The 26,874-nt window shown below is 43.0% G+C and overlaps 2 long non-coding RNA genes across 2 annotated transcripts in view; both read left to right on the top strand.

Annotated features, from left to right (window-relative positions):
- Nucleotides 1-1,223: 1,223 nt before the first annotated feature.
- The window catches only part of LOC127021566 (uncharacterized), a 56,666-nt gene continuing 31,015 nt past the window's right edge, over nucleotides 1,224-26,874 (top strand). Inside the window, exon 1 of the long non-coding RNA XR_007767238.1 lies at nucleotides 1,224-1,261. This is a non-coding gene — a long non-coding RNA (uncharacterized LOC127021566). The remainder of the gene's footprint in view (nucleotides 1,262-26,874) is intronic.
- Nucleotides 13,639-16,720, top strand: LOC127021567 (uncharacterized). Its single transcript, XR_007767239.1, has 3 exons — nucleotides 13,639-13,728; nucleotides 15,980-16,071; nucleotides 16,629-16,720. It is a non-coding gene; the product is annotated as an uncharacterized LOC127021567 (long non-coding RNA).

Genomic DNA, 26,874 nt, shown 5'->3' on the forward strand with positions numbered 1-26,874 from the left:
TGCAAGGGAAATGAATGTTAGCTTCTGTGTCAAATGAAGGTCACCCTGACCACCACTTGTTCTAGGGAAATTGTAGTGCAACTAGTGCTATAGTTCAACTTTAGGTAACATCATTAATGAGGAAGGGGAAAAAACAGCCTTAAAAATTCAGTATTCAAAAAAATCTGCAATGCCCAAACAAAATCAATAGCACAGTATGAAAAATAGCATAGGAAGTAAAATAGCTGATCTGCTGGCTCATTTAGAAATACTTCATCCTGACCTGAAGTTTCAACTAAAGGAAATACGAGTTTTTCACCTAAACTTGTGTTCATTTTTTTAATGAACTCCAACCTGACTGAAAAGGGCCCAAGTCGCTTAATTCTGCCTCCTGGTTGTGTTTCTTCCCTCTCTGCCCTGCCCAGTTTTGTTTGAGCTGCTCTGGAGCGCAAGCACTGCGGTGTGCTGCAGCCGGAGGGTGAGACTTGCAGTGTTGGGTCGTGGTGGGCTTGGATGGGCAAGGGAGGACACCAGGGGCCACAACACAGCATGGGGAACCTGATTTTAAGACATTCTGCTGGTTTTGGGGTCTTACTATTTTTTGGGGGGGACTTGGGGCATGTCTGTCTGTTCTGGGGCTTAGGGTAGGTATGTTCCTCGAGCTGTAGCTGAAGAAGGAAAGATGGATGGGGGGAAAGTGTCCCCAGTGAAAATCATGGACAAAAGAAGATCCCAGGTATTTCTGCTGTGGTGTTGGGGGACTCTCACCGTGGCATATCAGCTCACTGTACCTCAGAAAGCACTTTGCTGCTATAAGCATGTTTCAAGCTCCTTCTAAACACAGCTCCGTTGTGGATGCTCACACTACCACCTGTGAAAGCTTTTAGGGCAGTTGCTTACACTAAACAACCGTGAAGCCTTTTGGGGTAGTTTTCCTTCCCACTGTGCATGCAACCTTATGGGCAGACTCTTGTGTTTTCTGTCTTAGCTTGTCCTGAAAATGTCCATATTTGCAGTCTGAGACAGAACTGGGCTCCTCAGCTGCAGACAAGCTGCTTGAGTTGATTCCTCTTCCAAATCCATCAGTTGCACAAGGTGCTGATTAAAAAAAGGGGTCACAGGAGGTTCTCATGAGTGCCTAATGTGTTCTCCACCCTGATAAGTAGGTTTTAAATGGAGGAAGAAAGAAAGGACTTGTATGTAGCTCCCTCAGTCTGAGGAAGCTGGCCTGTGGAGAAGAGGATATGCTCAGCACTACTAGCATTGTCTCCTTGGCAGGATGGTGAGTGAAGCCTGCTGGCTGTACAGCCCTTACTTTGTACCCCAGCGCTAGACCAGCTTGAATTGTGTGAAGCCCAGTCTGGGATTAAATCGGGGAAGTTTGTGGTTGCCAGTTTTGGGCTGTGTTCCAAAACCCATGCCTTCTCTTGCCTTACTGAGTATGGCTTTGCCCTTCCTGCTGCTAACTAGCATTTTTATTATAGATGCTGTTGAATCATAGGCAATGGGTGGGGGGAAGAAACAATGTAGTGGGCGTGCAAGAATAGAAATGATCCTTAAAATATGTTGGGGTGGGACAGCAAGGATTAGAAGAGGATAGCAATTGCCTCTTTATCTGCAAGAGTTTTTCCCCACCCAGAATCAGTCTTGAGAATCTTCCTACTTTTTCCAAAAATAAAGGCCCTCTTACATCCAAAACACTTCAGAGTAATTTCATCTCCTGTTTAACTCCTGGCTAATAATTTCATCTTTCATTTCCTCCTATTGTTCCCTCTGGCGTGCATCCCATCTATTATAAGCCCCAGATATCATAAAGTAATTTTTTTAGATTTAGGGAGAGGGAAATAAGAGTCAGGTGGTTTGAAGTAAAGTTTTTATAACAGCACAAGTTCTAGAAGCATTGCACAGAGACTAGTATTAAAGAAATAGCTCCATGGGAGGAAACTGGAGTGAGGAGACAAAGCAGCCCTAGCTTTCTTAAGAGTTGTATTACTGCCAAGGCAAGGGTAATTGCTCCTATTTAGGACTCTAATGCAAAATGGTGCTTTGCAGACACTAAGGAGAGATATGAGGTTTTCACAGGCACAAAGTAGCCACTAGATAAATACTCATGGGAGCTGAGCTTTTCTGAAAATCTCTATCTAATTACTGTGCTGAAAAAGCTGGCTGCAAAACAACATATTTACAAAATTAAAGTGTCTGTAAATATGGCTTTTGCCTCTGTGTCTGCATGCACAATGACAGAAACTGCAGAGTCTATCAGCTGGACTTGAGTATGTTTCCCAGCAGGGATTGGGCTCTGCTACATCATATCTCAAGATGTTGTGCTACTTCCACTTCTTCCTTCTTTCCTCCGAGAGAAACAGCTCTAAGACTTTATCTTCCTTTTGTATTATGAAGGTGGATCAGAATCTCCAAAATATCAGCAAAACCTGCGTTAGAAGGCTTGTCTGAGAGCTCGAAGTGCAGCTTTGCAGCTCTGCTAACGAACCCCTCTGGATCTGTTTCTTTTTCCTCCTGTACCCATACCACAATATTTTGCCTACTGGGGTGCACCAAGGTGTGTGAGTGCTCTTTGGCCATTTAGACAGGGCAGGATGCTGGGGCTTCCCGGAGGACACATAAAATTGGTCCTACTGGCAAAGCTACAGAGGAAGTGGGTGGAGGAACAGGAGGTGTAGATACTGGGGTTTTATTTGCACTGGTGTTCCTCATTCGGTTCAGAAACAGAATGTATAGCATGTGGGAGATGGGATACTGCATCACAAAATTGCTCTGGGAGCCCCAAATCATAAGAAAGCCTCTACAGATTAGAATTAGCTTTGAAGCAGGAAATCTGGGTGCTCTCCTGGACTGGCAGACCTGTCTTGGTCACTGTGGGTTTTCTCTCCTTGCTCTGAAATGTAAGGGATGCCTTATAACCTGTAATGCAAATAGCTGGCTATGCTTTGATGTGTAGAACTCAAGGTTATTAAAGAATATTCTTATAAATCACAGCTTTTCACCAAACTCTTCATCTCCCCTACCTCAGGGCCCTGAGCCAGAAGGAAGGCTGACACTTTGCAGGCATCTCCTGCTGTTGTGGGTTTGAACATTATAAGAGCAACTCTGCCAGTCCCAGGGAGCCTGAAGTTGTTCTTGAGGATATCTTTCACAGGTCACCTCACCTCACCTCCTGCACCAAAGGCAGCCCTGACAGGAACCGAAGGTCAGAAAATTGCAGTTCGTTTTTTCTGAGGAATTTTTCATTGAAAGATTGTAGGAGGGCTGCTGGAGAGGAAAACTTAGGTTTAGGAAGTGAATAAGAACACTAAGGATACAGCAGTGGCTCTATCAGGTCAGTCCAAGGTCCAACTTCATTTGAATGTGGGATACCAATACCAGAGGTAATGGTGAAGGCATCAGAAAAAGATGGAAAATGCCTCAGAGAGAGTTAGGAAATAAACAACCCATAATGTGAGTTTGCCATTAGCTAGTCCATGACATACATCTTTCTCTTGTCTCTGTCCAAAATATTGTCAATGAATTCAAGTCTATTGCAACTTGGCCTAAATGTATGTTTTAGTACAGAACTACTGAAGGGATAAATGTTCATTTCTCCCTGAAGAATTATTAGGGCTAATAACAAGGGAGATGTGATAGCTCTGTTTTATACCAGTTAACTGGTGTAAAATACCTATTGTGTGAAACTAACTCTTTGAGGGATACAGGAATAAGGTTTCTTGTGGTATATGCTGTGATGACTCGCAGAGCGATAGTTCACCGCGCCGATGTGCTGTGTGTTGTTAATGACCTGTGTCTTTTTAGCCACTCTCTAGGACTTGTGCTCGCTGCACTGTTCAGGTGTAATCCTGAATCTCTTGAATCTTCCAGTGACTCTGGTGTGTTTAAGATTAGTGTGTGAGGACATAGGCCTGGCCCTACAAGTGTTAGTTTTTTAAAACCTTATTGTTCTGGATTAATTGTTGTTCACCTGTAACTGTGTTTTGGATTTAATGAACAGTTATGATGATAACCAGGTTCTCACTCTTTATGGAAAGGCAGCACTTCATAAATACTGAAATGTGCTCTTTCTACATCTGTGCTGGTTTCCTACAAACCTGGAAATGAAATTACGTGGCTGCTGTCGTAGTACTGTAGCTATTGAATAGCTATTGCTAACAGATTCATCCGAAATACATAAATAAGGAAAGGAATTCCATATGGTCCGGAAAAACAAACAAATACCACACAAATGTGGCACGGTGTTTCTTGAAGAGGAGGAAAGAGTGTGTTTGCTCTTTTCTTCTTGCAGTATGAAGATACTGCAATATTAAAACAAAAGCCCTGCTGTCTTCAGCTTCGTATCAGCTCCTTGACCTCCCAGGGTTTGCTCCACCAGCACCTCTACCTGTTGTGTGCTGATGGCTGAGGCTCCCTGAGTATCTTTGATGCGATGTATACAACGGTTTATTATGAATGACACCTTGCAAGGAGAAAATGGACACAACCTCTGTTTTGGGGCTGCAAGCGTTCAGTTTCCAAACAGGGCCAAAATCTTGGTACCATCTAATGTGTCTAACAGTCCTGGTACCTCTGAACTCTGGCACAACGCTTGTGAAATCAACTGGGGTTTTTTGTTTTGTGTGGATTTCTCACCTTGATCTCTCTGGAAGGACAGGTGGAACTGGGAAGATAGATAACAAATGGGAAGTTATTGCAGCACAGGTGGAATACAAAAATCTAAAAAGAAATAAATTGCTGATGTTCAGCTGCAACAGCTAGTCAGGGCTTCTTAGAGGATGTGAGACACAGGGAGAAAATAACTGCAAGGCCTTTCAGAAACATCTTCTAGGATATTTCTTAGTCAGCTATAAGTGAGATTAGACTATCTTAAATCTTATGTAAACCCTCAAGTAAGCTGTTATAGCTCATGAATTCAAAATGGATGTTTGGGACCGATCGCTTTCATGTAGCTATTGGTGTAACCTCTTAGCAATAATATTAGTCTGAACTTCGCAGCAGGATTCCCATTGGCTTTAGATGGTGAGTTTGGTTCATTTGTAAAAACTCTAGAAATGGCAAGAGCACAGAGTTTCCCAAAAGCATCACAGCCACTCCTGAGATACAGGAAGATTAGAGAGGGCCAGGAGGAGAAGGGAAGGCCTTTCAGAGTAGAAGGTAGTAATGGATATTTTTGGAGGGTAACTTAAAACGGAGCAAAAGGAAAGAGAACAAGATCTGCAGTGAGTATTTTCAGCATGGGAAGATTCATGGAGAAGGCTTTTTCTTTTTGTTGTTGTTGTTTTTTGGTTTTAATTATCCAGTGGAAAGTCCTCAGGAGAGTGGTGAAAAACCAACTAAATATTTTATAAAGAAAAATTGGTTGTTTCACTACAGAACTTGGAGAAGGGAAGCCTGCCAATGAGAAATTCCTGGAAACGTGGGAGATGAAAGGAAAAAGCTTTATGGTGAGAGAAGCAAGAATTGGTGGGTTGTCCCTAACAGGGGCTCTCTGAGGATCCTTGGGGGTGGGAGAAGATATGGAGATGCTGGTCTGGAGCATCATCGAAGCTGTTATGTGGCTTTAAATCATCATGGCAACAAGTCAGTGCTGAACATGCAGAGACCCGGAACGATGGCCAGCAGTCACTATTCTCTTCCCCTCCACCTCTGCACAGGGGAAGTCTGTTATAAAAGAGAGGCTGGCCTGAGGTAGCAAAGAGTTAAAAACTACAACAAAAACTCTAGGCAGATTAAACATTAAATTATTCTGACACTCATTATATTAAACAGTCAATTATTTACTAGTGGCACCAGAGAGAGCACAAGAACTGTCTAGATCAGAACAAATGCAGTGATGTGGTCCAGGCTATTTTTAATAGTAAAGCTTTGGACACAGTGTGCTGAATCCAATGTGTCTCATCGCTATGTGCATCATTTAAGGCTTTTATAAACAGCCATGCTTTTTCAGGAGTCAGACGTTAGGCAAGCACTTGGGCAGCACCACGGAGGGGTGACGTAGCAGCGTGATAAACATTCGCAGAGATCCAAGTAGGGTCTTGAGATGGCTAAATGTTTGGGAAAACAGATTACGTGGGAAGGAGGGGTTGTTATGGGACTTGGAAGGCTGTATTGGCTGTGCCAGCTACGTATAAGAAGCAAATTCTCTTGAGCTTCCAAATTCCCAGAGTCCTCTAAGGTCTGTGCCAATCAAAATAGGAGCAGGTTGCTGAAGAACTCTCTCATCAAAGGGTAATGTATTTCTTCTGCTACTTGTAGCAATAGCAGAGGAAACTCCTGCAAATGTCAGGAGGCAGCTGTACAAGGCAGGAAGCCTCTTCTTTCTTCTGCACATGTTGGCTGCATGGAGACGAGTTGAACTGCCAAGTGCACTTACTCTTCCTCTCTCCTGCAAGATTGCTGCATTCCAATTGTGCATGCAGGAGTGACTGCATGATAATCTTGTCAGAGCTATAAAGGGAGCGATTTTCAATTTACAGTGTGTTCTACTACAAGTTGCCCTGGTTTTTAAGTACCTGTACCTCTTGTGTAACAGAAGTACAGCTCAGAACCCACTTCCTTGGAGACATTGCATTGCGAACAGCTGCTTGTAGCGTTACTGGTGCAGGAGGGGGTGTGAGTATTTGAGGATGTGTGGTGGTGGTTTAGGTTCCCTATTTCTCATCTTAAATGTGAGTTCTGGAGCTCACTTGCAATGATGAACTGTAAGGAACTAGTGCAGTTGATGTAGGACCCCATATATGTCCTAGAGTGACCTTCTTTTTGGGAAGCTACCTGTTGTGGATCCTTGAGGAGAGGAGCTGGCAGCTCCTGTAGGAAGGCAGTGCAGCAAAAGAGGGAAGAGTATTTTGTATATGCATGGGACATAACCACCTTGTGTTCCCCGTATTACCTCTGTGCAGGCTGCAAACCCTTTACAGCTGGGATAGACTTTGTGCTGGTTTGAATATAGCAGTCAGTGTAGTGGACTCTTATCTCTAACTGAAGTGGAGAGGCAAACTGAAATATAAGTAACATCAGAAAATGGGCTATCTAGCTGACTTCCAAAGTAATATTATTTAACAGCAGCAATAAATGCACTGACAGACCATTGGAAAAATTACACAAACTATGAAGCAGTAACTGTATGATTTAAACCCAAAAGGGCAATGCAAAATTGATGTTCAGAGTCTGTTCCCAAGTGCTTTTGTCATCATCTGTTACAAGTGCTGTATACCCGCCCAACTGATGCAATTCCCATGGATGTCTTGGCAGCACTTGAGCTACATCCCACCCCAAGGGAGATGACCCTTGCTTCGCTGAGAGGGGGAAAAAAGTCCCTCTCAGGATTCAGCAACCATGTTCCAGTTTGACCATGTACTTTCTGATGGCTTGCTGAGGTCATATGTGTTGACTTAGCCTATTCCTGCGTAATAAAAATTAGCAAATCTCTTCGGAGGGAGCCCATGACTCTGCACTTACTGAGCAGCATCAGACTGCTGAGTTGTGCCTCTTGTTTTGACAGTTCGCACGATGCTGTGACTTGTTTCCATAAGCTGGAGCAGAGAGAGATGCAAGGCAAAGAGGTCAAAATGGAACAGGGAGAAGGTGCTACCTCTTGCCATGAAAAACCATCCTAAACAATTCATCTGGGATCAGAAAGGCCATGCTGTAGAGTAAATAAATGGAGTCAGCATTGACAGCAGTTCTTTCCTACCAACACAAAGGAAGAGAGCACGTGTTCTTGAAGCGTGTATTAGCACCAGTAAGGGATTGGTCGGTGAAATCAGAGTTTATAACTGCTGGCTTACAAAATGTAAAGATCAAAACTATGGAGAGAGAGAGAGAGAGAAAATAAATCAAACAACAAAACACAGAAAGAGAAATAATGCGAAAAGAAGTGGCAAAAAAGAAAACAGAGCTCAGGGAAGAAGACAAAAGAGAATAGTGAAGCATGGTCAAACAAAAAAATTAAAAACAGAAGTTGAAGAATGATGCTCCTTTTCCCATTAGATGCTCAGATCAAAATTAAAAACTAGGTGTTTGGAAATGAAGGTAATGAATGAAGTGGGGAACTGGGATGCTATTCAAAAGAAGAAAAGCTTTCAAAGAACTCTAGGACTGAGAGAGAGATTTGAAAAATTCTTGCCTATACTGTCATCAGCCTCTCTCTTCCCCCCATCTCATTCCTGCAGCATTGTGTCGCTCACTCAATCTGTCTGGAGCACTGATGATAATGGAGTAAGGAGGAGAAAAAAAAAAGAAAAAGCTGAACTTTGGCTCTGCATATTAGCACAGAAATCAGCACTGCTGAAACTTTCTTCATATTTTTTTCCCAGCTGAAAGTTACAGACAACTTTAAATGGAAACAATTGAAATGTGATGTAGCTAAAACTTTTCATGCACTGCTCCCCAAATGGAGCACTAGACAATGTCGCAGTGCCACGCTTCAATCTTTTTCTTTCAAATAACTTTTTTTTTTAAGCATATGTAGTGTGGAGAATCTCTACAAAAGACAAAATGGGAATGCTGTGCACCCTGTCATGGCTTTGTTTTGATACAAGGAAATAAGAGCTTGCACTAAGAGAACTCTGCTGGTGCCACTACTGCCCTTAGTCCTTGAAGCAGGTTTCTCCTCAGCTGACATCTGCTGCTGCTTGATGAATCACATCAGCTCCGTTGGCCCAGAAACCATTGCAAAAATATTTCAAATATGGAGAATTAAATGGCTAATGTGGTAGGCTCAGAGCACCTGAAGATGTTGACTACCTCTCTCATCCAGTAGCCTGATTTAGTTTTAGGAGCCATCCAAATATTTGCACCTCAACGCTTTACAAAATAAAAGCCTTTGCTATGGTGCTATGGAAAATGTGAGTGTTTCATAGGGATCCGGCTGAACGAGCAATCCTCAGGACTGAGATCACTGAGGGTATGGCAGTAGGGCCTGGCAGTACAGCTTGTGCAGATGCTGCAGCCTGTGCTGCCACAGCTCAGCTGCTGCTGCAGTGGGGCTGGTTCGTTCTTTATATAGGATACTGTCGCCTCGGTGTGGAAGTGCCAAACGAGAAAGGGGTCTTGCAATCTCCAGCAAAAGGAACATGAGGACAGAAGAGTGATAGAGCGGTGAGGCAGAAAAGGAAAAACACAGAAGACTCACAGGAAAAGCAAGTGAGGTGTTTTCTGTCTGGATATATGCTGTGGCAGTCAGCAACAGCCCTTTTGAGAATGAATAAATCCAAGTATTGATTGTGATAGAGGTTTTGAGATCCCTTTCCCCTTAAATACAACTGTTGATTCTTTAAATGAAAACCTCTATTATAAAGACAATAAAGATTTGTTTGCCCTGCCTCTGGGATAACTACTGATGTACTGTACCTGGGACACAGCAAAGGACTTGCATTTGGGAAAAAAGTGCTAAATGGGAGATGAACTTCATCAGAGTCTAGGTCTGCTCAAAACCCAGAGCGCTCAAAAATTCAGCATGTCCTCTGCTTGCCTATCCTCCATGCTGTGGATACTCATCCACAGCTCTACATTCCCTGTTGGCTTCATTTTGCCAAATATAAAAACTTTGGCGTGGCAAAACTACCAGTGATGCACTAGGACTGTTCAAAATGGATGGTTGTTTTTTTAGATGCTCTGAAAAGGCCATAAACTAAACCTGACTCTTTCTCCATATATTAAGCTCAGCTGCTGCTTCCCTTTCTGATCTAATCTGCAATAGGTGGTTGTCATATCCTGAATACTTCTCCACCTGGATGTGTCTGTGGTTTCTGTAAAAAGTCAGGCATTCTTACTGGAGAAATACAATACGCACAGAAGTTTGGCATGCTGTTCATTACAGAAGGCTAAATCCTATATCATCCATCTCAGGACAAAGTCTGAGTGGTTGCAGCAAAGTACTGTCACAGATTGCATCTCCAGAATATAAGCACCACAAACTTTGCACTTTCTGGAATAAACACTACAGCTGAAACGTGACAATATTTCTGCAGATGCTGCAGTGTCGCTGCAGTGAAAGAACAATGCTGTGTTATTGATTCAGCTGAAATGCTTCTTGCAGAGCAAGCATCAAAGCAAGGCTGTTTTATCAGTTTACATACTTGAAGCTGAGAGTTTATTTCTTGCATAATCCTCCTCGAGGCGCTCTGGTGGCTGAGCAGAACCCTTGCCAGAAGCCTCTGCTTCCTGCTCTGCAAATGTAATTTCTGCTCCCTTCCCTCTGTTTTTGGGCTGACTTCTGTGAGTTCTCTGTATGTGCTGTTGCAGAACCTGATAGAAGGCTTTTTTTTTTTTTTTTGAAGAAAACATGGATTTGGATTTTTAAGGGATTCCTGAGTTTAGACGAAAACTACTGGTTTGCTCCTTTGAGATCAGTCCCGTCCCACTATGAAAGTGTGCTGGAACAAGGGACAATTTTCTGTGTGTGCAGAGGATCACACTGGGGCCAAAAACTACTGTGTCTTGCTTGACTGCAGGTCTGCTGCATTGCACTTCAGCCATCTGTTCATCAGTCCCTCTAGCTGTAAATAGCCTTAGTAAAAGTGATTAGTTGTGAGCATTTTGAGACTGGTTGGTCTCTACCAGCCAGATCTGACTTTAGCTAGTATGCTTTAATGCAGGACTCCTGCAGCATGATATCCTCAGAGATCTCTCTTCTGTTTCTGTGCTCTCCTCTCGATATCAAGATGGACATCTTATAAAGATAACTTATACCTTGAACCAATAGTGAGGACCATAAAAAGCTTATTAACCGTACCTTTGCATTGACTCCAGCTCAGGGAATCTTCCTTATGTGAACTTCATGGGAGATGTATAGCAAGACAAAGATGAAGCTGTTTTAAGATGTAGGTGAGCTGGGCTCACTGCTTTCAAGGGTGAAAAATCTGCCTCAGGTGGGAAGTCTGCTGCAGTTCCTAGAAGAGCAGGCATTTTGCGTATGAAGGTTTTTTCGCCTGTGTAATATTCACAGGTCACTGAATAGCTGGATATTTCTTTTGTCTTGCTTACAGTAAAACCTGAGCAGTGTAGACTGAGTCATGCTTACAGAGACATGCTTGAGCACTGAGCAGTGTCCATCTCCCGTGGTCTCCTACCCCCATGCCCTGCTCCCAGGACCAGACTGATATTCCACTTCAATGTTTTGGTTTACAGATGATTAATGTAGTGGTTCCCAGGAAATAATGGTGCCCAAGCTAAGAAATGGTGTGGTATCTGCTGTTGCCTTTATTTCCTACTTGTGTTGAAGCCCCCAGAGTTCAGTTGCTGTGGACTGGTCTAACATCAGGCCCCTCGGGCTCTGCTGACGATGCACTCAGCAGGTGAGAAGGGTGCTCCCTGTCCCTCTTCTTGGACTGGGGGCTCTTTTCACCTCTGCTGTTGTTCTTCTCACCTCTACTGCCTTCTGAATTGTTTGTCCAAAATAAAGCTGCTAACATCTATTTTCATTGTGCTGGATAAGCCCGTGTGGCAGTTTCGAGGAGAGAGAACAAGCACAGCAATTCTTTTTTGGGACACTTTGTTCCTAAGCACAGGAAGTTATAAAATTGCTGATAACGAGCTAGTTCATTCATAGCTGATGCCAGAAATGACTGCCTTCTGTCAAGGCACTATCTTCATGAAAAAGAGCTGAGGATTGAGAAAAGAAGGGAGTTGTCAGTTCTGACTCTGTTACAGTGGATGCTTTTTTGCCTTGAGGTCTGTTATCTTCAACTATTTCCCTCAGAGGAGTAGGTAGTCTTGGTCCAGGCTGGGCTCTGCTCACTTTTTTAGTAATTAACAATGCTCCTGCAGTGCCATTTCTCTGCTGTGGATTCTACCGACCAGATGCCAAAGGTTATTTTCGGAGCTGTTGTAAATGTTTGACATTTCAGCTCCTATATTGTTACTGAGGCATTCTGAGAATTATTTTCTAAATGTATTTCCCAACATCACAATAATTCTATATTTACTTCTCAAAATGCAAGAAGGTGTGTTAGTCCATGGAAGAAAACATGTCAAGACTGAAACAGGATTCTTGGCACTAAACAGCCATGCTGTTTTTATTAGTATAATTTAAATCAAACTAAGTTACGGGTGCGTGACAGTATGTCTCTCATTTCAGCAAAAACTTGTTTTGTGTTTTTGCATTAAGCATAGAAACAAAGATTCATTTTCTTGAAGGGCTTCCTATTTTGTGTACTTAACATACTTGTGGAAAAACAAATGATCTAGGGGGTGGATTTTGGTATTAATTCTGTTTTCCCATCTTTTGTCCCACCTGATATCTCTGGAACATCAGGAGATATGTCATGACTTCAGGGAGGATAGTTCATGGCTGTTCCTGGTTACAGGCACATCTGGGAATCTAAACAGTATTACAGGACACGCTGGAGCACAGATTACTTGCAACAAGGGCACATTGACCCAAACTTCTTTCTTTACCACTTCTTTTATTTTTGCAGGCATTTTTTAGGAGTGTCCTTGACTATAAAATTGCTGTCAGTTCATTCTCCCTCCATTTGGTTTGTGGCTTCCCTCCTGAGACTTGCAGTGAGGGTCATAATTAAACTGGCTGGAAGACTTGCAAAGGGCAGATGATGCGAGGAGCTGGCCCTGTAAGTCAGGGTCCTGTGTCCTCGCTCCTCAAGGTATCAGCTAAGGTTGTGTGGAAGCGGGAAGAACATTGTACAATGTATAACCCTGACTCTAAATGCCACCAATTTCCTATTCACCTATATCTATTGGGGGAAGAGGACTTGAGGGACTTCAGGGCAAAATCATTCAGGACACTTGTTCTGGTAGTCTCCTTGCCTTCTTAGAAGGGCCCTGGCTAAGCCATGAGACAAGTGCATCTCATTGTGACCTTCCCATACAACTTCTGCCCTTTAGCTTTCTAACCTTGGTTTTAAATGGATTAAGAGCTGCTCTTCAAGGCAGGGCAGATATCCAGAATAATGCTTTTTCAGCCAGAGCCAAAAAAAAAAAAAAGTCTTCCCAATCAGACTGAGGTTCTTGCTGCCTCAGATTTGCTGATGCAACAGTTATATTTACCACTCTGCCTTAGGATTGACAAATGGCAGTGAAATTGTAATGGCTACTGTGACTTGTGCCATGTTAATTTGGTAGGCACAATTTCTATAACTCTACCCAGGGCTGTGCTTAACAGGATACGAACTAGGAATTCAATGTTTATATACAATAATGTGTTGGTATCTTTGTTCTGATCCTTTTGTATTTAAGCATGAGCTTTAGAAGACCTCACGTCTTAAACTAAAAATATCTGTGCCTCTTTGCGTTATGGAGACTGAAGAATTAGAGAAGTTCTTCAGTCCAAAATAAATTGATGAATTCATCTTGGCCGCACTGAGGGGTCTGAAGCTGGGGTCTGGTCTAGTCCTCTCCAGTGTTTTGCAATAGAAGTAGATGCAGAACAGCCAGCCACTGGGGAAGAAGAAAATCTGCTGTCACTCTAGCAAGCTCTGAGAGACTCTGGGTCCTCCTACAAGCTCTTACTGGGTCCCTGAAGTTGGTTTACACTTCTAGACAGATATCTAGCTATGTTGCAAGAAGGGAATGGCTCTTTACCCTTAAGAGTCCACACAGATAAGGATTGCTTGCTGCCAGAGAACCTGTTTTTCAGAGTAATAAAGTAAAGCTAACAGGATTGGTGACAAGGGCTTGCCTTTCCTAGACAGGATTCATCCCAGGAGAGCGTGGTGCACAGTAGTCAATGGCTCTGACATTGCTGCAGCAGAATAACCATGAACCTGGAGTACTTCCTGGCCTGTGAGTACTATGGAGATTTTTTGTAGCTTCTAGCAGTGGCTTTTAGGTGGAGTCGTTAGACATGGTGCAAGTAATTTAATGGTAAAATTCTAGGAGTGTGTGTGCATGTTATACTCTGGTTGGGAATGTGATACGATCCTTATTAAGGCACAGGGAGTTGAAGCCCTCCTAAATGTGCCTTGCATGTGTTTTAAAAAGAATTAAATTGCAGGACTGGATTATCGCATAGAGAATATATGTCTGCTCAGAAAACAAATCGGGATGTAATGGTTACATATACTGTAGATCTTATGTATGTTATTTTTGTGCTTCTGCGGTGACAAGCCTGTTCAGTTATGCGTAGCTTTATGCATAAATCTCAGTACATATGCCAGTAGTCATACACTTCTGTTGTTGCAGTTGCTGGGTTGTGCTGATATAAATTTAAGCAGGATTTGTCCAAGTAAAAAGAAAATGTGTATCTAATCAAATTCCACCTTATTTTGTTCTCCTGTTCAACTCTAGTGATTTCAGCAAAGATAGGACTGTTACTGACATCAGGCTTTGTCTTTGCTGTGTGGGTTTGCAAGAGGTTTCAGCAAAGCAAGGCTTGCCACTACTCACTGCAGAATTTCTGTCACTGGGAAAAGTTATTATATTCACACAGGGAAAGACATTCAGTTAGAAGTTGGGTTTTTGTTTGCAGCGATTTTCAGTGTAGCACAGTTGACAGAATTAACTGTCCCCCACTAACGGAATGTGAATGCGAAGCTGCTGAAAGCAGCTGAAGAACCAGGAGAGCTGGGAAATCTGCAGCCCATTGGCTGCACTAACAGCGCTGAGAAACATCTGCATTGCCAGTCTCTCAGTTTTGCTGGTGATGCTTAATTATTTAGAGCAGAGTGAACATTTGAGTCCGATTTTCCCCCCCCCACCCCCCCCTTCCTCTGAGAGTGGATGCATTAATATTTTCCTGGTGACTTGTACAGATAAGGTAGTGATTCCAAGTGTGTTTCATGATGCAAGATATGCTTTTGGAGACTTTCAGATACTTAAGTGAAGTACACAAAATGATCTTGCTATTTCATCAATCAGTGTAAAATGCTGCCTGTGATTACTTTTAATGTAGATGTTAGCTCTCGAACTGCTTGAAAAAATGTTTCAAGTGCAACATATTGGTGCATTAAAAATAAAGTACTGATCAGTGCAATGTAGTGCCAAAGTCAGTTTGCAGGTTTGATGGCTACAGTGAGATCAGGCTGGGGATAGTGCCGAACATAGGGACTGGTGGGGTTTTTTTTTCCAAGAAGTAAGCAAGCACGTAGAAAATGCTATCTTTTTCTGGTTATAACAAGCATGTAGAAAATGCTGTCTTTTTCTGGTTATAACAACTCATATATTTATAGACTTTGTGCGGTGGAAACTAAAACTATTTGTCACAGACTGAAACACACATGATGAGTAATGAAATGCATACATCTCAAAGTAACATGAAGTTCTATAATAATTTATGAAATGTTTCCAATAAATCGTATACAGATACATATCATCCATTAGAGGGCAGGAGCCTCAGTTTTTAATTCAAGGTTGGGCACTTATTTTCTTTTTGCTTGGAACAAATCTTTTGACTTTTCCATTGAGTTATTGTCTCTAAGAGTCACTTTCTTCCCTGACACTAGTGTTGTAAAGACCACTTAGGGATAGTTTGTAAAGTTAATTAAGGAACAAAGGTTCTACAAAAGACAGGTGTCAGGTACAACTGTTTATATGTTGTATATTTGAAACATATGCACCAGATAGGACCCTTCAGACAATAAACTGTACTGAAGTGTCATCAATCACACAACTTTGCACGTCCCCCAGAATGGCACTTGGAGGTCAGTCTGCATTGCTCCAGAAAAGCACTAACCTGACCAGGTTACAAATGCAATCTGCTTAAAGTGAAACATATGACAAGAAATATGGTCATGGTTAGAAATGACAGCATAAAAATGAAAACTTCATATTCAATTGCTCTGATTTCATTTTTGAGAAGAATCCGCTGTGGATTCTCTGATGGTGTGCTCTCCCGCTATTCTTCAAAGCAGCAGCCCTGTGTTGATGCGCTCTAGTTGGAGGATGTGACCAGTAGTTATTGTCTGGAGTTTGGGATGGAGAAACCCTTACAGCAGTTACATCTTCCCCTTAAACACAAAGTACCCACGCTCCTAATCTGCTCCTCTGAAATCACCCATATCCTGTATCTCTGACTTTGCCTATTGGTTTATTATAGTGTGCTGAATCTTAGATGAATGAGGAGCTGCAGCATCCCTTGGATTTGTTGGTCTAATCAAGCATATGATTTGTTTTACAAAGAAAAAACAGGTGAGGTTTGTGTAAATGACTTTGATAATTGAATGTTGGAGGGCACATTACTGGCTGGAGCGTCCCTCTGAGGTGTCAATGAGAGAAAACACAACATATTTCATACAGAAACTATGGTGAGAAATAACCATGGAAACAGTATCATTTGAGCCTGCCAGGTGGTGAAAACAGGCTCTTTCCCCTGCCATTTTCCATTATCAGAGCTCCTACGTAGTGGGAGAAAAGTGGGGGACCAGGCAGCAGGGCAACTGTGGGGTGTGAAGGAGTTCAGCAAAGGAAGTGCTCTGTGGCATTGCTGTTCCTTCTGCATCCAGGCTATGGTCTGGGCCATGCCCAGAGGATCATGGCCATTTTTCCAGCAGCAGAGAGAATGTGTGATTGCACGGCTCAGGGATGCTCAGTACTATCCAACCTTGCAAGGATGGCTTATCCAAAACCTATGGGAGCAAGCGCTAGAGGGGAAAAGTAACTAATTTGAATGTCCTGGGCATTATTAGATTAGCAAGAGGGACTCTATTTCTCATTTGCACAGTCATGTTAATAAAGTGTATTATCAGGAAACCTGAGGATCTCCTAACCCATCTGCTGGCAAAAGAGCTCTCGCCCCTCTCATTAGAGCAACGGAGTGAGAGCTGCAATCAATTATAGAAGTACCAAGTGTGATGAAAATTAGTTCCACTGGGGATTCGCCTTCAAATTTCCTTTTTCCCCCTGAGGGAGGGTGAGAGAGAAGAACAAGGTATTAATTTTATAGAAAAGAAACAATTAAAAATGACATAATGAAGGCACAGCTCTCCTCAGACAGAGGGTGGCTGACCAATTCAATGGGAGATGGGAAGAACATACATAGGACTGAAGACATGCCAGTCATGAAGCCGGGAGAGCTGAACAATAGGAGGATACTTAAGAGGGTGGACACCAAAGGTGCATGGAAATGTCTTCAGGAAGGCATATAATTCAGGAGAAAAAAGCCTAGATTAGATTCATTAGAGAACCACTCAGGTCTCAGTCAAGACACCAAGAGCAGGCACTGGTGAGGTGGTTCAAGATGCCACCACTGTGATATGAAACATCTAGCCAAGAGGAAGAGTTCTGCTGCTCACCCAAGCTCTTCTCTAAGCAAGGAATTTAGTGAAATTTAGTTGTAGTTGCTTGTTTTCCAGGCTACAGTAGCTAATAATTTTTGTGTTTGAGTATGGGAAAAGGAATGGCATTAGCTACAGGCTCTGTTTCCTCCCCTGCCAATCTTCCATGGACACATAATTTTCTCCTGCATGCAGAGAGTGAAGGCTTTGGAAGGCTTTCTCCTAATGTCTGTGGAGTCATTGGGCCTCTCTGTATAATTTAAGACCTTGTCTTGTGCAAGGCAATTTAGCATATGCAGCATTAAGCCAGTGACTCCAGATCAAGTAGAAATGTTCTACTACATTTGTTCCAAATATCTGTAAGATACTGACTTCAAAGTGCTTAAAAGGGGCAAGTTTCTAAATAGTGGGACCTGGGAAAGGTCTATAGGGACAGAAGTGAGAAAGGCACTTAGGAAGAGAGAAGAGCTATTAAAGGAAGATCTCAATTCTCTGTTTAGAAGCAGCCAACATTTCAAGAGGGGATTGATCTTGGGTTGTTTTGGATTAGATTTTATTTCTGATTAATCTGTTCCTTGATATCTATGCCCAGAAAAAACAATTCTGTTTAAATCTTTTGAGTGATATTACAAAATAAACATTTCAATTTGATTCGAAGGAGTTAAACAATGTGGTCACACTTGAAGACACTATATTAAAGTGCTGACAGATGTCCAGGTCCGCTTTCCTCCATAATTAAAGCCATACTTGAATAAAACCTGAAAGGTTGTTGCCAGATCTCTTCTTTCAACCTTCTTTCATTACATTTGAGGTTCAGGTTTTGTATAAACCTTGGCAGAAACTTGAGAACCACAGTTAAATCCAGACTATATTTGACAAATAGAAACAAGCATGGCTGGGCATTTGTGGCCAAGTGCATGTTGGAGTTTTATGACTCTTTGCAACGGAGACTTCAGTCATCAGCTGTGGTGTTCTTTGAAAATTACCTTCTTTCTCCTTTTTTGTCCCCAGAATTAGGGTGTTTGTAATATAAAATTTAAATATTATTATTTCTGTTGCAATATTGCACCAAGCTTTCAACACAAATATTTCTTACTGATCTGGTTCTCATTCAAAAGTGTGAACTTTTTGCTATATTTGCTTCAAAACAGCAGTTTTGAAGTAAAATCTCAATTATTTTGTTGTGGATGCTCATTCTAACAACTTGGCCAAGCTGCTATGCTTTGTTCATGACCACACTTCACAAGATCTCACAGAAGCAAATCTATCTCTACTGTGATTAGAATCTATCACACTTTTTCTGCTGTATGACCTTGTAGCAAGGTCTTATGAGCCAAAGCTATGTCGTTTTATGCCTATTATCTTATATGAAATCCCTGACTGAGGTTTATTGACCCTTGCCTCCTGTTCCAGCTCTGTCAGGAGTAGGACTTCTACTTATTTGGAGTGCTCTTAGCAGTGGAAGAGGTGGGGCTGGGGAACTGTTTCTAAGCAGTTACTATGCTGTGTATTAAATTAGCTGCTACATACTAAATTTTTGCAATGAGTGAAAGGTATTTGCAATGCTTCTTTCTGCAAGTGTGGATTAGGTACTTAATGTGCCCTCTGTTCCCTGGGGAATGCAAATGACGTGGCATCCCTGGAAGGCAAGGTGGTAATCACTGAAGTCAGATAGAAAACTTGTTCTATCTGCTGAACAGAAGGGTATCTGAATGGCTTTGTTAGTGCTAAATACACTAAGGACATGAAACACAGGCAGAGTACTGTGGCAGGGTAGGAAAAGCAGCTGAGAACAAGTCTAGCCTTTTCCAGTGATCTGAAAAAAAATTCAGGACAGTATTTGTGAACCATGTGAGAGTACACAACTCTAAAATCTTCACAGCTAGGATGGACTGGGGGTCCTTGCCGTGATAGTGCACTAAGTCAATGTGGGATATCTCCAGTACGTGACTATCTCCGTGTAACCTGCTATTAAGACTGCAGAGAGTCTCTGCTCTTCTGAGATGAAATTTTCCCTTGTCTGTGTCAAAAGGCTTAAGCACAATGTAGGGCTGGGTTGAATGCTCTATCCTGAGGTGAACTGTGCTCTTAGGAAACGCCCTGTAATTGTACCCAACCCGTGGTGGTTATTGTTCTGTAGCAGTCGTGTGCTTCTGTTTTAGTTTAACCGGGTGGGTGCTGTAAGACCTATAAAAGTTGGTAATCGCACACTTACAGGGCGGAAAAGTGCAGTTATTTAGCGGTTTTGAGAATATGATTTGCTTGCTGTCAGATATGCATCTGCTACCTTTGGAGGAGAACTAACTATTTCTGCTAGAAATTGTTGTGTTATGTAGTTATTTTTAATGCCTGCCCGTTCTTAGTGCCTTTAAAAAGAAGGGGCATAGTCTCTTCTTCCTTTTCATTCATTAAAACCTTACTTCTAATTGTGGAAGGGTGGTTAGATCATGAGCAGGCTGGGGCTACTCCAACATAATATCGCCCTAATGGCTGAGTATCTACAAGAATACACACTTACCGCAAATCCATCCACAAAACTTTAAACAAAAACTTAGTGTTTATTCCTAACATGTCTCAGTTAGACTTTATCTCATATTGTTATTTTGGAGATACTTTAATGCTAATCCATGCTTGATGTTGTTTTAAACTTAAAAACCCAAACCCTCAAAAAACCCAGCCCCCCAAAATACTTGATAGCAGTGCATTACCTAAATTTACTCATGTGTTAAGCATTTTAAATTTGCTTCACTGCAGTTTTATTTTTAGTTAGTTCCTAGTGAGAGTGAAAAAACAGAAGGCCATACCCAAGCTTTCTACCTAGGTTATCTTAGGCATAATTTTTTTCTCTGCTACTTGTGATAACTCCTAAGTAATGCTGTAGATACTGCAGAAAATAAATAACGCATGTTTAATTTTAGAGGAATGACATAAGTATGACAATATAAATAGAAAGCAGTGGAAAAAAAGGTTGCCGGTTCAGATGCTGAAGGCCATGTAGCTGAGACAGTCTGGAGCTGAGCAGGGAGGCAAAGCCCAACAGCTTACCTAGGACAGGGTTTGTAGGGCATGACTTCATGCCTTTTCTTTGGACCTAGGTTGGTCAGGCAGAAGCTAGGCTGAGCCTAACTCCCTGCTCCAGAGGAATGCCTTAACTGCTGTAGGGGCACACCACAGGCTGTTCTAGTAATCCTCTGTTCTTAGAGAAGCAAACATTTTGGAGACATGCCAAATTTCAGCTATGTAAGTCTCCTCTTAGGAAAGGGAACATCCACAGTAACCATCAATCTGAAACCTCTGATACTACTCAAATTCTTTTTTTTGTTTTTTTTCATTCTTTTTTAGCTTAAGCAGTCATCGTGTTGCAAATGGAAGCTATTAAATCTTTGGGCAACTGGAGCATCTAAGAGTGAAGTTTCCTCCCTTCCTGCCCCAGCTGTGGACGGAAAGCTAACTCTTATTGGAATAGTATTTTCTAGGCTCCTGTGTGTGAACGAAATAATGCAAAGGGTTGACTAACCCTGTCTATGGAGTTGCTAGAGGAAGTATTGGGAAACTGGAGTGCCTCGCTTTCCTTAAAATGATCATCTTTCTCTATACAGACCTCCTGACATGCATGGAGCGGTCTCAGCTTGAAATGTAGTATCAGGATTCTCCAGGCTTTCTCTTTTTGTGTGCATTGCTTTTGTGTCACTTATATATCATATTTTTGATATATTTTTGCTTGGCACTATGTGGTCTTCATACTGCTGCTAATGCTTTGTGGATGTCTGTTCTCAGTGCTGCTTTTGATGACTTTTTTTTTATTAACTTACATCTGCATGGCAAACTTCGATTTCTGAGGTTAAACTGATTCTACTGGTCACCTTATGGGAGTTCATGAAAAAGTCTGGTTTGTAAGTCAAATAAGAAAACTGTTCCCCAATACTGCAATTATGTTCTCATTCAAAAACATTTGCAGCTTTCTTGATGACACTGGTCTGAATTTCTTTTACAGATGACTTAGGGCTTTGCTGTGAAACTTATAAATTATCTAATTAAATTTGTACAAACTGTTCTTCTGGAATAAACTGGAGTCACTTGGCCTTTGGGGGGTTGTGCTGGTGCAGTGATTTACATTTTTGTTTTTAGGGCTTCAGATTAACAAAGCAACTGAGTGTGTGCTGAACTTTAGTAGATGTGGAAATAGTTTTTTGGGTGGTTTACTATGTGTTACAGTACTGCAATGATAAGCTGCTAGCATCTTCGGTAAGCAATGGCAAGAAAGAGGTGTTTCCGTAGTGGGATTCATTGTCTTTTATAATCCCATGTATGTACGATTTCTCTCCCTCTGCAGTGCCTGACTGGAGCAGGAGGACAGACTGCTATTTTACACTAAATGCCTTGCATTTAGGTGGCTGAAGGTGGGGGGGATTCATCTCTGGCTCTGCTGCTCCTGTGTGGAAGAAGGATTTCAATTGTAAAGGAAGAATGCTGCTCAACAGGATTAAGAAGGGTAGCATCAGGGCCTACAGTATCTTCTGGACACTTATGGAAAGCCACAGAGATAAACTTCTGGTGATTTTAATATGATAATGTTCTCCTTTTAAGACCAGCTAACTCCAGCTGAGCCTACTGAGGTCTCCTTCCAGCTAGATGATCTGTCTGTAGAAGGGGAATAGTGACCTGAAGTGGAGGGAAAAGATTGTTACCTTGACTAAATGTGCAATAAGTAGGACTATGAGTGCCCTGTAACTGACTCCAAACTTCTGTGTGTGCAGCTGACTGTAGAAGTTGAACTAAGCTCTGCTCAGGGCAGGCATGCATTTGAGAGGTAAACCAGTATTTAACAATGATGAAGATTGAACACCAGTGCCCCTCACTTTCTTCTGCCACAGCATGATGTAGTCTACATGTAGCCTGTTGTTTCTGTGATTTAAAATCGGCTTCCTCCACCTCCCCTCGCTCCCCTCCGCTGTCAGCGGTGGCATTTTCCAGATCCCTTCCCAGGACTTAACTCACATTCTGAGCCTGAGCAGTCCTGCCTCTCGGGCTTGTGTTAAAGTGTCTGCCTTGGGTGGGAGATGATATACAGTAGTCTCCTTTATTTACAGGAACGTCTCTTTAATGAGAAATGCCCTCTAGAATTTCCCCCAAAGAATAGTCCGGCTGCTGTACTCACATGCCCCGTTCCCTGGGACACCCACGGAAAGGGCATATGGATTTCTCACTGCCTCAAGTGAAAAATGTTCCTGGTGAACGTAAATTTTCCTCTGAAGTTCATAGGTATATTGGGATCTACGGTCTTTTTGTGTGGCTTGGAGTGCTGCTCTGCTCTTTGCCTCTGAAAAAGGGGTTTGATTTATAGTGGTTCTCCATGAAAAATGGTAATATGTGATTTATAATGGTATTCAGCCAACAACAATGATTTCCCAAGTGCTCATTTAAGAAAAAAAAGTGCTCAAGCTGCCCGATAGATTCGAGGCCATCTCCACCATGCCCAAAATCTTAAGCTGTGGGTGCTTGTGGGAAGATCTGGAAGAGAGATGGGTTTGTTCTGCAAAATTTGACAGAAGCACCCCTTCTGCAACCCTTTATGCACCCTCCTGAAGGGGCTGAGCAGGCTGTGGGGCTTCCCCCCACCTTGCTCTCCCCTCCCCACCAAGCGCCTGTGAAATTCAGACCTGGATCACAGCGTCTGTTCTCTGAGGAGTGGTTTTGGTCCAGCCTTTGCCTGTGGAAGATGCAGTTCTTGCTCAGGTCAGACAAAAACAGTGGAAGAGCTGGCCCATAACGCTTGAGCACTCTGAATGCGTTATGTACTGTAACTTCAGGATGCATCTCCTCCTGCATTTGGATAAAACTGGATATTTTCTTATTTCCATGAACACTCTGGGGATAGCTTTGCTTCTGACTGCCAGATCAAATGGTTTGGGGCTTCTGGACACTGCTTGAGGTTGGGAAGGGCCGTTGCACACCGGTATTTTGTTGTAATTGTTCAGTAGCTTCCTTCATCTTGCATTTCTGATAAGATCTCTCTTTCCACTTAATCTTCCCTTGGTGTGTGAGTTGGTGTCAGAATGAAAATGTATAGGTGCTCCTTACTCTGTCTCCCTCCTGCCCGCTCAGTTGGTGCTAACGTCTTGTCTGAGAGAAACAGACCCCTTGGGGTGAATAAATGCCTCTCTAATAAAGGGAAAAAATATTTTACTCTCCCTGACGCCAAAGAGCTGTGCTTGCAACAGCAGCAGGCAGTCACTGCCTGATTCTCTGCCAGCGCCTCCTTAGCCCAGTGTTTCCTAGGGGGGAGCTTTTGGCTTCAGCGATGTATTACTTGCAAAGATAAGGAATTGTGGCCTTTTCTCTACTGACTAGGCATAGTAAGTTTCTCTTGTTAAGAATATTTCATTAAAACTTTATCCCTATGTGCTGCAAACTGCTCTTGTCATAACAGTGTCCAGATGTGTCTTTAAAATTGTCTTTATCCATTGGTTTTGATGACCTTCCTTGGCAATCTACCCTCTGTGCTGAACACTGTATTCATTATCATGAGGAGTTCTGCTCGAGTGCCTGGGTCTCTCCCGGTGTTTTCATTTTGTTTTAGTGAGAGGCTCAATAAACTAGGAAACACCAACTTATTTCATGTGGGCCAGGGCTTTAGATTTATTGTTCTCTGGTCAGAGACCAAATAAGTTAAAATAAACCCCAGTCATTTTGCCTTATCTCACTGGTGAAACACTGTCTGCAGGAGCTGAATTCGTCCTCTTGTTTCTGCTGGTTTAGCTGTTTGTTATTCCCCCTGCCTTTTCTTTTCAATACGTCCCAGCCTCTTGCACAGCAAAGCTCTTCTTTCCCATGCTTTGATTGAAACTTCCTCCCGTTTCAGCTGTGCTTTACCAAGAGTACTTTGTCCTGAGCAGTAAAGGAAAGATGCAGCTCCTAGATGCTGGCTTGCGAAGCTCATGCTGAGAATTCTTGTTTTCATACAATAACAGCCTTCCTAAGGAAGGCAGTTGGATCGGCACGCACACGTCATCTGCACTGTGTAAGGCAATGGCATCACTCGGGCTGGTGTGATGTCCTTTGTTAATGCACCCTCTGGACCTATTTGCATTCATACATACAGTGGGAAATTGTAAGGACTTCATGAGAGCTATAACCAATAAAGCTTCTCAGGAGGGGATTCCTGGGGGCCTATGTTGTTTCCAGTTTGGGAGGTTTGCATCTTTTTTTTTCTTTGCTTGCAAATACTTCAGGCTTGCATTTTTATTTTTTATTCTATTTAGAAGGCATATTTTGAATTCTCAGTAGGATTTTTCTTTATGGTGCTCTAGTGTCACAGCCACGGATAAAACAAATGTTTAATCTTCAGTTTTTAAATTATCAGCAAACTTTGGTATTTTATTTTTCTTTTCTCTACGTACAAATACCTATAAAAAGGGCTTTTCCTTATTTTTCTCTTATCAGAATCTTTTACTAATGGTTGCTACTGCTTCTGACCACTTGCTGCATCCTGTATGTGAGACTGTTTTGTATCAATGTATTGGTTTGAGTGACCTGGATGCCGGCATCTCTTTGGTACTGACAGAGCTGGACTTGTAACCATAATCTGTCTCAGTAATGACACATATTAGCTCCCAGGCAGTCCTTAAGTTGGGCAACTTCAGCATCTTCCTGCCACCTCACATCTGTGGCTTGCAGCAGTACCAAGGGGAGCTGGGTTCTGCAAACCACATGCCTACTTCATCCTTGTGTATTTGGAGGCATGGTTTCTGGATATGTTTGTTGTGTCCTACTCTGCTTCTCTGATTAAGCCTTCCTCTTGTAAATCTATTTCTGATGCAAGTGCTACCCTCTTGCATGTGTTCTTGAATATTTTTCCATCATTAATTTTTAGTTTTATCCAATACCAGGCCTATTGCTGAAAATTCATTGCCTAGAGATGTAAAATAAGTGAACATGAATGTTTCAATAGTGACTGTGGTGGGTTGACCCTGGCAGGACACCAGGTGCCCACCAAAGCCGCTCTATCACTCCCCTGTTCAGCTGGACAGGGGAGAGAAAATACAACTAAAGGCTCATGGGTCAAGATAAGGACAGGGAGAGATCACTCAGCAATTACTGTCACGGGCAAAACAGACTCAATGTGGAGGGAAAAAAAAAAAGAGTTTACTTTATTACCAGTCAAATCAGAGTAGGATAATGAGAAATAAAACCAAATCTTAAAAACACCTTCCCCCCACCCCTCCCTTCTTCCTGGGCTTAACTTCACTCCCGATTTTCTCTACCTCCTCCCCCAGCAGCACAGGGGGATGAGGAATGGGGGTTGTGGTCAGTTCATCACACATTGTCTCTGCCGCTCCTTCCTCCTCAGGGGGAGGACTCCTCACACTCTTCCCCTGCTCCAGCGTGGGGTCCCTCCCACGGGAGACAGTCCTCCACGAGCTTCCCCAACGCGAGTCCTTCCCACGGCTGCAGTTCTTCACCAACTGCTCCAGCGTGGGTCCCTTCCATGGGGTGCAGTCCCTCAGGAACAGACTGCTCCAGCGTGGGTCCCCCGCGGGGTCACAAGCCCTGCCAGCAAACCTGCTCCAGCCTGGGCTCCTCTCTCCATGGGTCCACAGGTCCTGCCAGGAGCCTGCTCCAGCACGGGCTTCCCACGGGGTCACAGCCTCCTTCGGGCATCTACCCGCTCTGGCGTGGGGTCCTCCACGGGCTGCAGGTGGAGATCTGCTCCCCGTGGACCTCCATGGGCTGCCGGGGACAGCCTGCCTCACCATGGTCTTCCCCACGGGCTGCAGGGGAATCTCTGCTCCGGCGCCTGGAGCACCTCCTCCCCTCCTTCTTCCCTGACCTTGGTGTCTGCAGAGTTATTCCTCTCACATTCTCATTCCTCTCTCCGCTGTTGTTCTTCCTCATTTCTGCCCCCCCCCCCTTCTTAAATCTGTTATCCCAGAGGCACTACCACCATCGCTGATGGGCTCGGCCTTGGCCAGCGGCAGGTCCGTCTTGGAGCCGGCTGGCACTGGCTCTATCAGACATAGGGGAAGCTTCTAGCAGCTTCTCACAGAAGCCACCCCTGTAGCCCCCCCGCTACCAAAACCTTGCCACGTAAACACAATAATAGTAACTTTAAGCATAAATCCCTGAATTCTCATCTGTTTTATCTTCCCTGACAAGAAAAGATGACATTAAAGGAAAAGAGTAGGTAGGAGTAGAATTAAGGAGTTACAGTTCTTGATTGCTTGATGCATGGAAGGTAAGAATTTCAGATCTTCCCACATTTCGTTATTCTCCAATCCATCATTTGCCATTTCAAATGAATCAGCATCCTGTCAATGATGCAGTCTTGCTCCGTTATTGCAAGAATTGCATCTGAGTCAATCGGAGTTAAAGTATGGTACTATGCAGATAGCAACATTTCAGTCACGTCAGCAGAGAAAAACGGAAAGTGCTGCCTGTGTCAGACCAAGGCTTGGCTGAAAACCTATTCAGTGCTGCCTGTCCCTGCCTTTTGCTGTCCTGAGAACCACTGACCCTTTGTGCGAGTTCTTTAGGCACCGTTAATGCCAGTCCCGTTCTGTAATGCAGAAAAATGCTCACTACAGACAGCACTATAATGCTAGCGACGCTGCTGCGTGAAGCGTTGCCCGTGGCACTGCTGTCCTGCTTGTCCCTGTGGCCCGTAGCGCACTGTCGAGACCGGAGGATGCCGGCAAGTGCAGAGCAGGCAGCCTGTGCT

This window comes from Gymnogyps californianus, chromosome 13 (assembly GCF_018139145.2).
Source record: "Gymnogyps californianus isolate 813 chromosome 13, ASM1813914v2, whole genome shotgun sequence".
Taxonomy (NCBI): domain Eukaryota; kingdom Metazoa; phylum Chordata; class Aves; order Accipitriformes; family Cathartidae; genus Gymnogyps; species Gymnogyps californianus.